We start from the raw sequence: 11,321 nt of genomic DNA on the forward strand, positions 1-11,321 counted from the left end.
AGAAATACTACATTATTGTATAGTGAGAGATACTGGTAGACCTGGGTTGCTTTCAACACTAACACTTTCCCAACTGAAAATCATGTTGTTTTCCTTAAATTAACATTTCAAACGTTTTACATCCCAAACTGCCATGTAAAAAAAGCTTTTATATCCTTATTGAGAATAAAGGGGTTTTCATTTGCAATTTCCATTACAACACTTCCAAAAGCACACATGCCTGGCAGAATCAAGATGCTAGATACAAAGCTGTAATTTATGCAAGTTTGTCCATTACATGCCCTGCTGAATTCCATTTTCTTTGTTTAGGGTGCTTTGCATTAGCCACAGCTAATGGGACAGTCTCATGCCAAAAGATTTATCATGAAGCATTATCTGCTACGTTCATGTTCCCCTAGGGTATTCTAATACTACTAATATAGATCAATGCTGGGGTCCCTACTGAAAACCCCCATGCCATCCAGAAGCATCACTGTATGCTCACCAATATCCCATCACAGCAGACATTGCTAACTGATGGATAGAGTGGCAATCTTGAAGACGACGCCAACAGATTCTCATCTATATTAGCTAGTACCTCATTCCACTATTAGCAGCACTAATTTCAGTGCTCACAGGAAAAAAAAAGTAAAGTGAGAAGGGCAAAGACTTTCACCTGGATATTTAAAATTCAGCTCAGTTAAGGGAATAGCTTGAAGCCCCATGAACACTCTCATCTGCGTTTTGAACAAGACCTTAAAAAACTAGGGGCTTGAACAGGATGGAGAAAGGAGATGGAAGCCAGCTAAGAGGAAACAGCACTGGTTTCATGTTCTTCCACTGTTCGGCCTAGTTTAGCACGCTTGGTTATTAGAGGGAATTTACACTGTGTTACCTGGGTAAACTCAGGTGGAGTTACAGTCAGCAACAACAGCACTGAACATGGTGGCCAGGTCCACGGTCAACAGGAAAGGCTAACTGAAAATATTAAAGGGTATCATCTGTCAGTCTGCTTATCTAAGAGCAGAGAGGATTCCAAAATGAATCTAAGATAACCTGAACAATTAGGGAATGATTTCTCACTAAAGTCAGCATTACAAACAGCTCCTGAAAATGTTTCTCACTTCTTAATAACATTATCTCTGGCCTGCTAGAATACAACTGTTCAAGTCACTAAAATTTCACTAGAAATTCCACTTTGCTCTGATTAATCAAAGATACTAAAGCCCTAAAACAATTGCTGTACCCTGACTCAAAAAGATCAGACAGAACCAGTCACTGGTGATCAAAAATGTTGCATCACGAACTCAGATATGCATGGTGAATACAGGCAGAGAAAAAGACAGGAAAACGCAAGGGAACCTGGATTTCTTGCTATCTGTGATGAATGACTCGATTCCTGCCATGTTAGATTCATTTCACTTTCATAAATTACCATCACGCATCAAGGCAGGTGCAGTGGGATCTGTCTCCATCCTGCAAAAGGTTTCTGTTGGTTAGTCCAAAGAATTGGTCTTACAGACTATTGTAAGATTTTATTTTAGCACTTTCAAGTCAAATATAAAAATGTATTTAAAATACCACATCAATTAAAAAAAAAAAAAAAGATTAACCTGACAGAGAAATACCGTTAAATACAGTTATGTCCCAGAACTACAGTGAATTCTTTCAGAATTGTCCCCTGCTGCTGCTGCCAGTGGATCACAATACAGGAACACAGCTTTTATCTTTTCCACAGACATTTAAACAAATCCAGCAATAAATAAGCCAGTGTTATTCAAATGATAAATATGATCATTTGAGAAAATATCTCAAATTATTGAGATTAAAACTGCAATCAAAAAAAACCCAAACAAAACGTATCAGTTTTCAAACACTTTAGCACACTCTTACCTCCACATTTTGTAAGCTCTTTTGGGCAGGAATGGTTTCTTGCTTTGGGAATTTCTGACAGCCCAGCTATGCTGGCTGATGGTGTGAAAAGTGACTGTTGATTGACATAACTTGGCTAGCAGAAGCTGCCACAGTAGTCACAACTATACTGGCAAAAATGGTGCTTTTATTTGAATTGCTTCCATCATTTGTGGAATTTTATTGGTATGAAAGCGTTGCTGTGTCAGAAGAGTTCCAGCCACACATCACTGTTTATACTGCTGTTTTATACAAGCATTCATATTCCAATGAAGTACCCTTAAGGTACACAGACTCTATATATTTGTGCCTCATCCAGCATGAAGGAAACCCTCTCTCAGCTTGGGCCCCTAGGCATTTTAGTAACATGAATAAATAACTGCTTTCTATACTACATTTGCAATTCCACTATTTCAACCAGAAAAGCCAAGATGTTTTCCCAAATCACATTACCTTCATACATGGTAACTTATAATATGAAAGCCTAGGAGGAAAAAAAAAAAAGAAAGAAAGAAAGAAAGAGCGAGCCAAACTCAGGCCTTTCTCAACATAGCAATGGCCAATGCATGACAAATCCAAAACCGAGGGACAAAACTCAGCCGCACAGAAAATTAACTATGCTGCAAAATTAATTATTTCAGAGAATTCTTGATACTAACTGCAGGTTCAGAATTCTTTATTACTGATGTAGAATACATTCTGTTTAGGTCTGAGAGAGGAAAGGTAGAGAGCCTCACATATGGAAAACACGAAGAGATTTGGGACAAAAAGGAAGAATACTTGAAAATTTTGTTTTGTATAATACTATAACACCTTCAGGCACAAGCTGAATATGGATTTACCTCAGGGATGTTTCTCCTCTCTATCTCTCCCCACCCTACTCCCTAACAATTTTGCCCAGCAGCACAGTGGGATACAAACCACACGAAACACAGGAGTAGCCTTATATTCAGATAGATGTTGTGCCTGACCCTGTCTATCACTGGTCAGAAATGATATAAAATTATATCACCAATAGAAGTGCAGCATTCTTCATCCCATTAGAATATGTCTATGATTCAGCGCAGGCTTTGGTCTCCTTAAAGTCCATTTATGGTGACTTCTGCTACATTTGTGGGCTAAATGCTAGTTGCCTGCACCAGTTTCACTCTCCACATTCTTAACACCACCTGGTCATAGATAAACTGCATATATTTAATGAAAAATATTAACCTACAGCCATTAATGACCAAGAAATGTTTGTTTTCTCCTTAAAGCATTCTCCTATTTCCTTCTTATTTTTTCATTTATCCATTTACTGTTTAACGTGTTAATATTCATAGTATTTGTTAGATTAAATATGAACATATATTTTGTACACTTCCATACAAATACTGTTACATACTGAGTATCATCACGGACTCAGTTTTATCATTTAAGGCAGTAGTATATTAAGCAACAGTTCCTTCTAAAGACATTGGTGTTTTCACATGCCTAAAGCACAGGACAGTGATATGATGCAATCTGATACACTTCAGATGCCAGGTGTGAACACTGATGTGAGAGCAGCAGACACTGGCAAGTATGAGGAAGTTGAGATTTTACATCCAACTGCCCCAGCAGAGCATGCAAAAGTAGAGGGCAAGGTCCTGGGTACAAGCAGTAGAGATGTAAGTTCTAAGATGGATGACTACATTGCAGTGGAGAACTGTGTCTGGTCCTCCGCTATCCAAATCAGCTGGAAAGTGAGCTGATTAGATAGCTGTATCTAAGATATTTTCAGCTTGTACTTAATTACTTTGGCTTTCTGAGCTAGTGGTACAGACCAAATTATATTATTTTTTCCTCTACATTCTGCATGGTAGCCTCAGCAACCTGGTATAAAATCAGCATTAAGTACAAAAACCTCACTTTCCCTCTCGTCACCAAATGGTTTCTCTAACCACTCACTACTAGGTCCCATCTTGTGGTGGAACAACACTCGCCTCAACATCAGCATTGATTTTTTTTCCTCTTTCTTCATCTGTAGCATCCCATACTTTGTCAATGGGAATCTCACTGAAGAAGGACATCCAAAGCTAAAAGCTTCCACCATTTCTTTAAACTGATCGTTTTTTTCTTTGTGGAAGCCAATGTCAACATGCTAGAAGGTTGCAACCTTCTCAGTACTTAACTGTTCATGGCATCATCACCTACTGATTTCTACTACTTGGAAGAGTCACTGAAGATTAACTGACTTCTTATAAATGTAGGTGACATTAAAAAGCTCTAGAAAACCAAAATCAAGGACATAAGTTATAAAATATTCCAGTTATAACAACAGAAAGATTAGACCTTACAGGGGCCTTGTGCTTTAATGTTCCAATTCTCAGCTTTGATAAAAACAATATCTTGTTGTATGGTATACCCAACACTGACGAATCCAAACATGCAGACAATTTTACTCTTTTAAAGCGGCAGGAACCATCCTTATCCTGTTTAAGAGTTATTAAGCATGCCAATACTTTATCTTAAAAGAGTTCTTACAAGAATAATTTCCCTGTGTTTAAATGAGTCACACTCTAGAACCAGAAAGATTGGAAAAAAATATGAGACTACAGAAATAAGGAATTTAACTTTGGCTTGCCGAGCCTCACAGTTAATGTCAGTTCATTTTCTATAAAAACTTGGAAGCCTACGACTCCCTTCTCTTTTTTAAAAGATGAAACCTAAGATTCTTAAGAACAACACAATTTAAAGAGGGGATATTTGGGGATTTGGTAATACTAGAATGATTGGTTTTCATTTCTTATTCCTACCCGGTGGCATACTTCCTTATAGTACCTTCAGCCTGAAAAACATTGAATTAAGCAAATTCATACATTGATGTCTGGTAATTTCTGAACATAAACATCCATTTGCAGTATTAACTAGCAGTAGCATTAACTGAAGGCAGAAGGGAAAATAATCACCAAGGGAATTTGGTACTAAGGTGACTGAAGTAGGGGGACAGGGCAGGGAGTCAGGGAGAAGAGAGCAGTGAAATCCTGCCAGTATTCTGGAGAACCACGATCCCAAAGAGCTTGGAAAATCAGTTAGAAACTTCATCTCATCTGAACAGCTCACCTCCCCTCATTTCACCATTCAGGGACACTTTTTTTTTCCAGGGTGAGAAGCATTATTTTCTTCAAACGGACACAGTCATTCCCAAGTCCCTAAACAAGTCTGTAAGTCTATCTGGAAATTGTAAGAAAATGAAGAGGCTCATATTTTTTTTGTATAAAGGTTTCATTCAGATACAAATTACAGCACACTACTTCCAGTATTGAAAAACAAGCAAAAAAATTCAACCCTTGAAAACATCATTGTTTAAATACTTGGATCATTATTCAGCTGAATGCAACTGCATCAAAAATACAGTAACTGGTTGGGTACTCCTCTGTCAAATCCCACAATTCCTCTCCCTCTTCACTTCTCTGCCCCTTCCCCCCTCCCAGTTCCTTCAGTTTTCTGATTTGTATTTAAATGAAGGTTGTTCAATAACACAGTTTTCTAGTTCTCTCCTACTCATAAGTCTTAGCTGTCAAACATCTTCCAGGAGATAAAATCCTAAAACTAATGATACAATCAAAATGATGGTATTCTGCATGTAAATATCACACTCTTGGATTAAACTTCAGAGGGACTATTGAAAGCTGCAACTTAAAGTGACAACTCAAACTTCACTGGCAGTTATAAGCCAGAACATTTTTCTGGTGAAGGAAGGGGGGGATGATTAAAAGAAGTTTTTGCAAAACATAAGTTTTAATTTTAAAGTGTATTAGTTTCAGAATGTGACTGTAGGTGTAAACTGATAAGGGTGTTGTCTTTCTGAATAATGAAAGTTACGGTTCTGGTGTCAGCACTGCTGCTTACAGCTTTCCCAAAGAGCAGCAGATCATAAATACAGTTTTTGTCATTTTCACAGATAACTGGCAAAACAGTAAAACCAGCCACTGTTAATTGATGAGGCTCTTGACCAGCTGTCCCTCAGGAAAACTGCATTCAGCATACAGCCTTCTATCCCCCAATGACATAAGATTGGTATAGAACTGGCGTAATAGAAATCACTCGTCAATACTCAAAAATGCTTGGGAGAAGAGCAGAGTGGTGAAATATATCTCCTCTTATCACTGGTCAAGAAAAAGGCAATTGCCAATTCTGGTTTTAACACAGCACTTTGTTTAGCCCAGTGCTTTCTCTCCCTTCTATCACTGAGATTGTATAAGAAAAGTTAACTGTTTTTAGAAGACAATTGATTTATTGGTGTTTCCATCCTGGCATCTATACCTTCCAGAATACAGAAGGGATAATCAGTGCTGTGAAAAATCTTTCCTTTAAGAGTCATCTATTCCCTTTCATTATTTTCAAGTATACCAAAATCTATGTAGAGGTTGATGAAGAAGACTGTGTTCTACCTACACTGTCTGAGACTTCCAGCTGCCTCCATCATCAGGCTAGGTGATTTGGTCTGGCTTTTTGTGGCTGCATTGAACTGGCCTTGCTGGAGTTCCTCTTGCCAATTTCAAGCACAGCTTCTACCCAGTTAACTTCATTCTCATGGAATTAGTGGGTGCACCCCAGAAAGAACAGTGATTTGGATACTACTGCAAGCAGTGTTAGATCAGACCTGGTCTGATCTGCAAATTAAAGCAGGTAATGAAACCGTTTTACACAGTTTGCTACTAATTCTGACACATATGGCACTTATACAAGGATTCCAGCTCTGGCAGTTTTGTTTCAAAGTCAACGCCAAGACTGGGATGATCATTTCTTGCAATATTCTCCTTGATTTTTGACCCACCAAGTTCCCTATAAAATAGAATTTGCTATCTGCTACTCCCCTTTCACAATGATGCATTAAGCAAGCATATGAGACAGGATAGGCCTCCAAAGGCTGAGCCAAGTGACACCAAAAGGAATTAGGAATCCCTGCAAGGTACAAAGCACATTTCTTAACCCTTATCTTCAGATAGGGGTACCATCAGGAAGAGGAAAACAGTGATCCCATGTAAAAGCAAAAGTGGAAGACTAAAATTACTTTCCCCGATGTTAGTTCTGACTCTCCAACACTTAAATTACGCACAATATGGGATAATGGACAATGATTGTTTTTTAAAGCTAGCATTCACTGCAAAGAGAAAGAAGGCCAAACCAGACAATTAACAGCGCAAAAACAGTGCACGTGCTTGAGTATATATGCTTCCTTATATGAAACGATTTCTCAGAAAGTTCTCTAGTTACAGAATTAGGCAAATAACCAATATAGCATAACTCTGTGGAGACAAACTCATGAAAAACGACTATCTCTAACCATGTATTAGCTATTATGCGCTCCTCTCAAGCAACCCTTTCATAATGTTTTCAGCACACATAGGTTGGAGGAAAAATGGATATACCAGCAATTTCATACCCTTAAAATGGATATTTTTTAAATTAGTTCTAATGCAGATGACAAAAGATCTTCAATCAAAGCTGACAAGGGTTCATTAACAGAGGCTTTCATACAGGCCTAGGTATTTGGACAAAAAAAAAAAAAGGATAACTATTGATATCAATAGGAGTTTTGCATGTGTCAAGGTCAGCACTCATTGCAAAGAATTTGTAGTGAGGTTATGAATTTTGCCCCTTATTAGCCTTCAGTTTACAAATATCAGGCAAAAAAAGCTTGGGTTTTTTTGCTGTTTCTCTGTGTGTGCTTCTTATAAAGGCACACAAAAATCAGAGAGAAAATGAGTATGGGGAGTATTCCTGCAAGGGTCTATTCACCACTAATGATTTATTCCAAGTAAACACAAAAAAATACACATCTGAACAGGAAATAGGCGCACAAGTAATATTTTGGAGGACTGTTCCTTAAAAACAGTGTATTTAAGAACACTTCAATTTAGCATTATAAGTGTACATGGGAGATGCATATGTTTTAAGTTTCCTGAAATAATTCATTCAGCAGGAATACTACACTGGCTAATAAAAAGTCCTGCTCACTGAAATTTCTGTAGATCGGGCCTTTGACAGATCTTAGTGCTGTCAAAAGACACATACCCATTCACCACTGTTCTGCACTCTGGCTACCTGAGGACCATACCTGGAATTCCTACAGATTCAACAGCTGGCACAGGGAATCCAACATATTAGTACACAATATTACTTTTAGTGATCCTTCAGATAAACCCAGTGCAAATTTCTCCAGACCTGAAGACTTATCATCTTATTTCATCTGAACAGAGAAGAAAAAAAGTTGCCATGAACATTTCAGCTTTAAAAAAGAAAAAATGTCCTGCAACATACTGGCATCAAAATATCTCCAAGTTATGCTTCTTTCAGCAGCAATTGAGAAGGGGTATGTACTTTGAACAGGAAAGATGCAACGCAAAACATAAATCAAAAATGGTGGGAATTAAATATCAACAGGATGGAGAAAAGGGACCTGCTGCTAGAGTGAGTAATTAAAAAACAAACAAACAAACAAAAAGAACCTACCAATCCAATTATCCATCAGAGACTGTGCAGTTACTGTGGCTTCTACATGACTTGCAGCCTTGCTGATCAAGGGCTGTCACAGAACACCTAAGCAATAAGAATTTCAAATTTCAAACTTGGAATACTTATCAGCAAATTGCAGTTTTCAAGAAGCCTAGGGAGACCTTTTCCATCTTAGTCATTTCTCCATTTTAAAAAACAACAGAGCAAGGAGGTTTTTGCTTGCTTGTTTTGTTTTTATAACTACTTATTAAACTACCTTGTTAGCCTATTTCCATTTGCAGCAAGGAGAAGAATGACTTTGTTAAAATATTTCCCCTGCCCTTTAAGCTCACAGTCTAATGATAGAGCATTATAAGACGAGGAAAGAAGCCTACATTTCATAGATTTTATTACATTAGTCTGTGAGTTTTCACCACTGGATGAGGAAAAAAAAAAAAAAGTCCCCCTAGCCTACCTTTGCAGGAGAAAGCTAAATAATATGTAGCAATTCACTACACTGTCTTTTTCTGTGAAGTAACAAGCTAGCTTTTTTTTTTTTCTCTCTTTTTTAAGTAGCAGACGTAGCTACTTACAGAAACTGCAGGGAAACTAGGCAACCTTTCGATTCATTTATCTAATTTCCTGCTGTTCCTATTTCTGAGCAAGTAAAATAATAAATGTTGTACAAAGAAAATTAATCTGTATTCAGAAGATTTCATTAAATAAAAAGTGCCAACCTGTTGGCAAGTGCCAACTCTGGTTTTAACACAGCACTTTGTTTAGCCCAGTGCTTTCTCTCCCTTCTATCACTGAGATTGTATAAGGAAAGCTAACCGCTTTTAGAAGACAATTGATTTATCGGTGTTTCCATCCTGGCATCTATACCTTTCAGAATACACAAGGGACAATCAGCGCCGTGAAAATGTTTCCCGTAGTAATTTTAAAAGTGCTATAACAAACAAGTGCTGTACATACACAAAGAGGGTAACACCTTATAACAACTGTTCAGATGCCTCCTCAGGTTAATCTTCAGTTAAACAGTGCATGTGCGAAAAAGTAGGCTTTATTTGCTGTCTAGCAATACTGTTCTTCCAAGAGGAAAGGAGAGGAAGATACCGTACTCAGGTGAAAACACAAATAAAGATCGCTTGTCTGATGCTCTACAAAGAAGGGAAATTACTTGCTTTCTCCAAACAAAACTGGGCACAGAGCAAGCGCTAGGAATCTCTCCAAAAACAGTTACGTAAGGCATTGTCAAACTTCATGTCACCTCCACATAGGCAGCAAGTTGCTATTCCCCCCCTCCTGCCCCCCCTCCCTCCAGTGAGCTTGGATTAATGAGCTAAATGACACAGTTCTGATACAAGATTATAGCAGAGCTCTGCCCCACAGAGAGCCGCCCAGGCAAGGGAGATTGGGGGGGACGACACGACCCACCCTCGCCGCCCCAGCGTCCCGATCAAACGGCAGCGCCGCCCCGAGCGGGCGGGCAGGGTACGGCGCGCTCCCCGAGAGGCTCCCGCTCGCGCGGAGCTGCCCCCAGGCCGCGGAGCGAGCGGCCGTTTCCAACGGCCCGCGGCCGGGCGCTCGCCCCCCGCGCGCCCGCAGGCGGGGCGGCCGCCGCCGAGACCTCCGTCCGCGGCACTTCTCCGTGTGCCGGGAGGCATCGGGCGGGACGGCCCCCGCCCCCGCCCGGGGCCCAGCTCGCTCTCCGCGAGCCCCCGCGGCGCTGCCCCGGGCCGGCGGCCGAGGAGGGGGCAGCAAGCGCGCCCAACGCCTGGGGACCCGCTTCCCAGCTCTCGCCGTCCCACCGGCACCAGCCGGCCGTGGTAACCTCGCATCAGCGCGGGGGGGGGGGAGGAAAAAGCCTCTTTGTGCCAGGGGAGTGACAACCGTGCCTCTGCCTGAGCATCTGCTCAACTCCAGGTTTGATGGGGATTAAAATCCAGGAGGTAAAACGATAACCCCGACCCTACCGGACTCGGATCCGCCCCCCGCTGCTCGAAAGGAGACACTCGCCGATTGTTTCTCGCCCACTCCCGCCCTATTTCCGAGCCACTCGCCTCTAAAAGCAGCAGCGACCCGGCGAAGCACCTTACCTTCCCGGCGCGGCGGCGGGCCGGCTGCCCGCGGGGCGGCCGGGCGGCTCTTGGGCCGCCGGGCCGGGCGGGCGGCGGTGGGGCGCTCCGCTCCGTGCCCGCCTTCCCACGCAGGCAAGCAGTCCTTCCCCCTGCTCGGCTCCAGGCAGGCGGCTCCAGCTCCGTCCCCGCAGCCCCGCGCTCCGGAGGCGGCTCCGCTCTCCGCTGGATGAGGGGCTGCCCGCGACGGGAGGAGGAGAACGGCGGGGAGGTCCCCGCTCTTCCTGGGATGCGCCGCCGAGGTGGCTCCGAGCCGCGGGCTGCCTCCTCCTCCTCCTGCCCGCCCGGCTCTCTCTTCAGGGCCTGCCCGCTCCCTGGTCCGCGCTGTCCTGGGGGGCAGCCCGGCCCCGTCCGTCCGTCCCGCTTGTCCCCCCCCACCCCCCACCCCGGTCGCCGGCGGCGAACCGCGCTGTGCACAGGCCCTGCCGGCAGCCAGGAGGACCCGGGGGCGAAGGGGGATTCCGGCCCGGCCTCCTGCCCCCTCCCCGGGGCCTGGTGCACACGCTCTGCGGGGAGAGGAGGCCCTGCCCCGGCCTGGCAGGCGGCGAGTAGCCCCGGGAAGGTCACCGGCACCGAGGAGCCGGGCACGGCGAGGCTCTCTCCGGCAGCGCCGCGGCCGCTGCTACTGCCGCCGGCCCGGCCTCAGCGGCCGCTGGGTGCCGCGCTCCGCCCGGGCTCGCTGCGTGCCGGCGGCCGCCTCCGGGTCTCAGTGCCAGGCTACCCCCTTTCCCCCCCCCCCCTCCGCCCCTTCCCCGCTGCCAGCCTTCCCCCGCCGGGTCCCTGCGGCTCCCGGTGCCAGGCTGCCCCCTGCGGGTCTCGGAGCCGAGGCTG

General features: G+C 43.4%; 1 protein-coding gene across 1 annotated transcript in view; it reads right to left on the minus strand.

The window, feature by feature from the left end:
• LARGE1 (LARGE xylosyl- and glucuronyltransferase 1) overlaps positions 1 to 10,468 on the minus strand; it is a 285,687-nt gene extending 275,219 nt beyond the window's left edge. The window contains exon 1 of the mRNA XM_067309055.1: positions 10,452 to 10,468. The gene's annotated coding sequence lies outside the window, so the exon portion shown is untranslated. The remainder of the gene's footprint in view (positions 1 to 10,451) is intronic.
• Between the last annotated feature and the right edge of the window lie 853 nt (positions 10,469 to 11,321).

This window comes from Apteryx mantelli, chromosome 1 (genome assembly GCF_036417845.1).
Source record: "Apteryx mantelli isolate bAptMan1 chromosome 1, bAptMan1.hap1, whole genome shotgun sequence".
Classification (NCBI taxonomy): Eukaryota; Metazoa; Chordata; class Aves; order Apterygiformes; family Apterygidae; genus Apteryx; species Apteryx mantelli.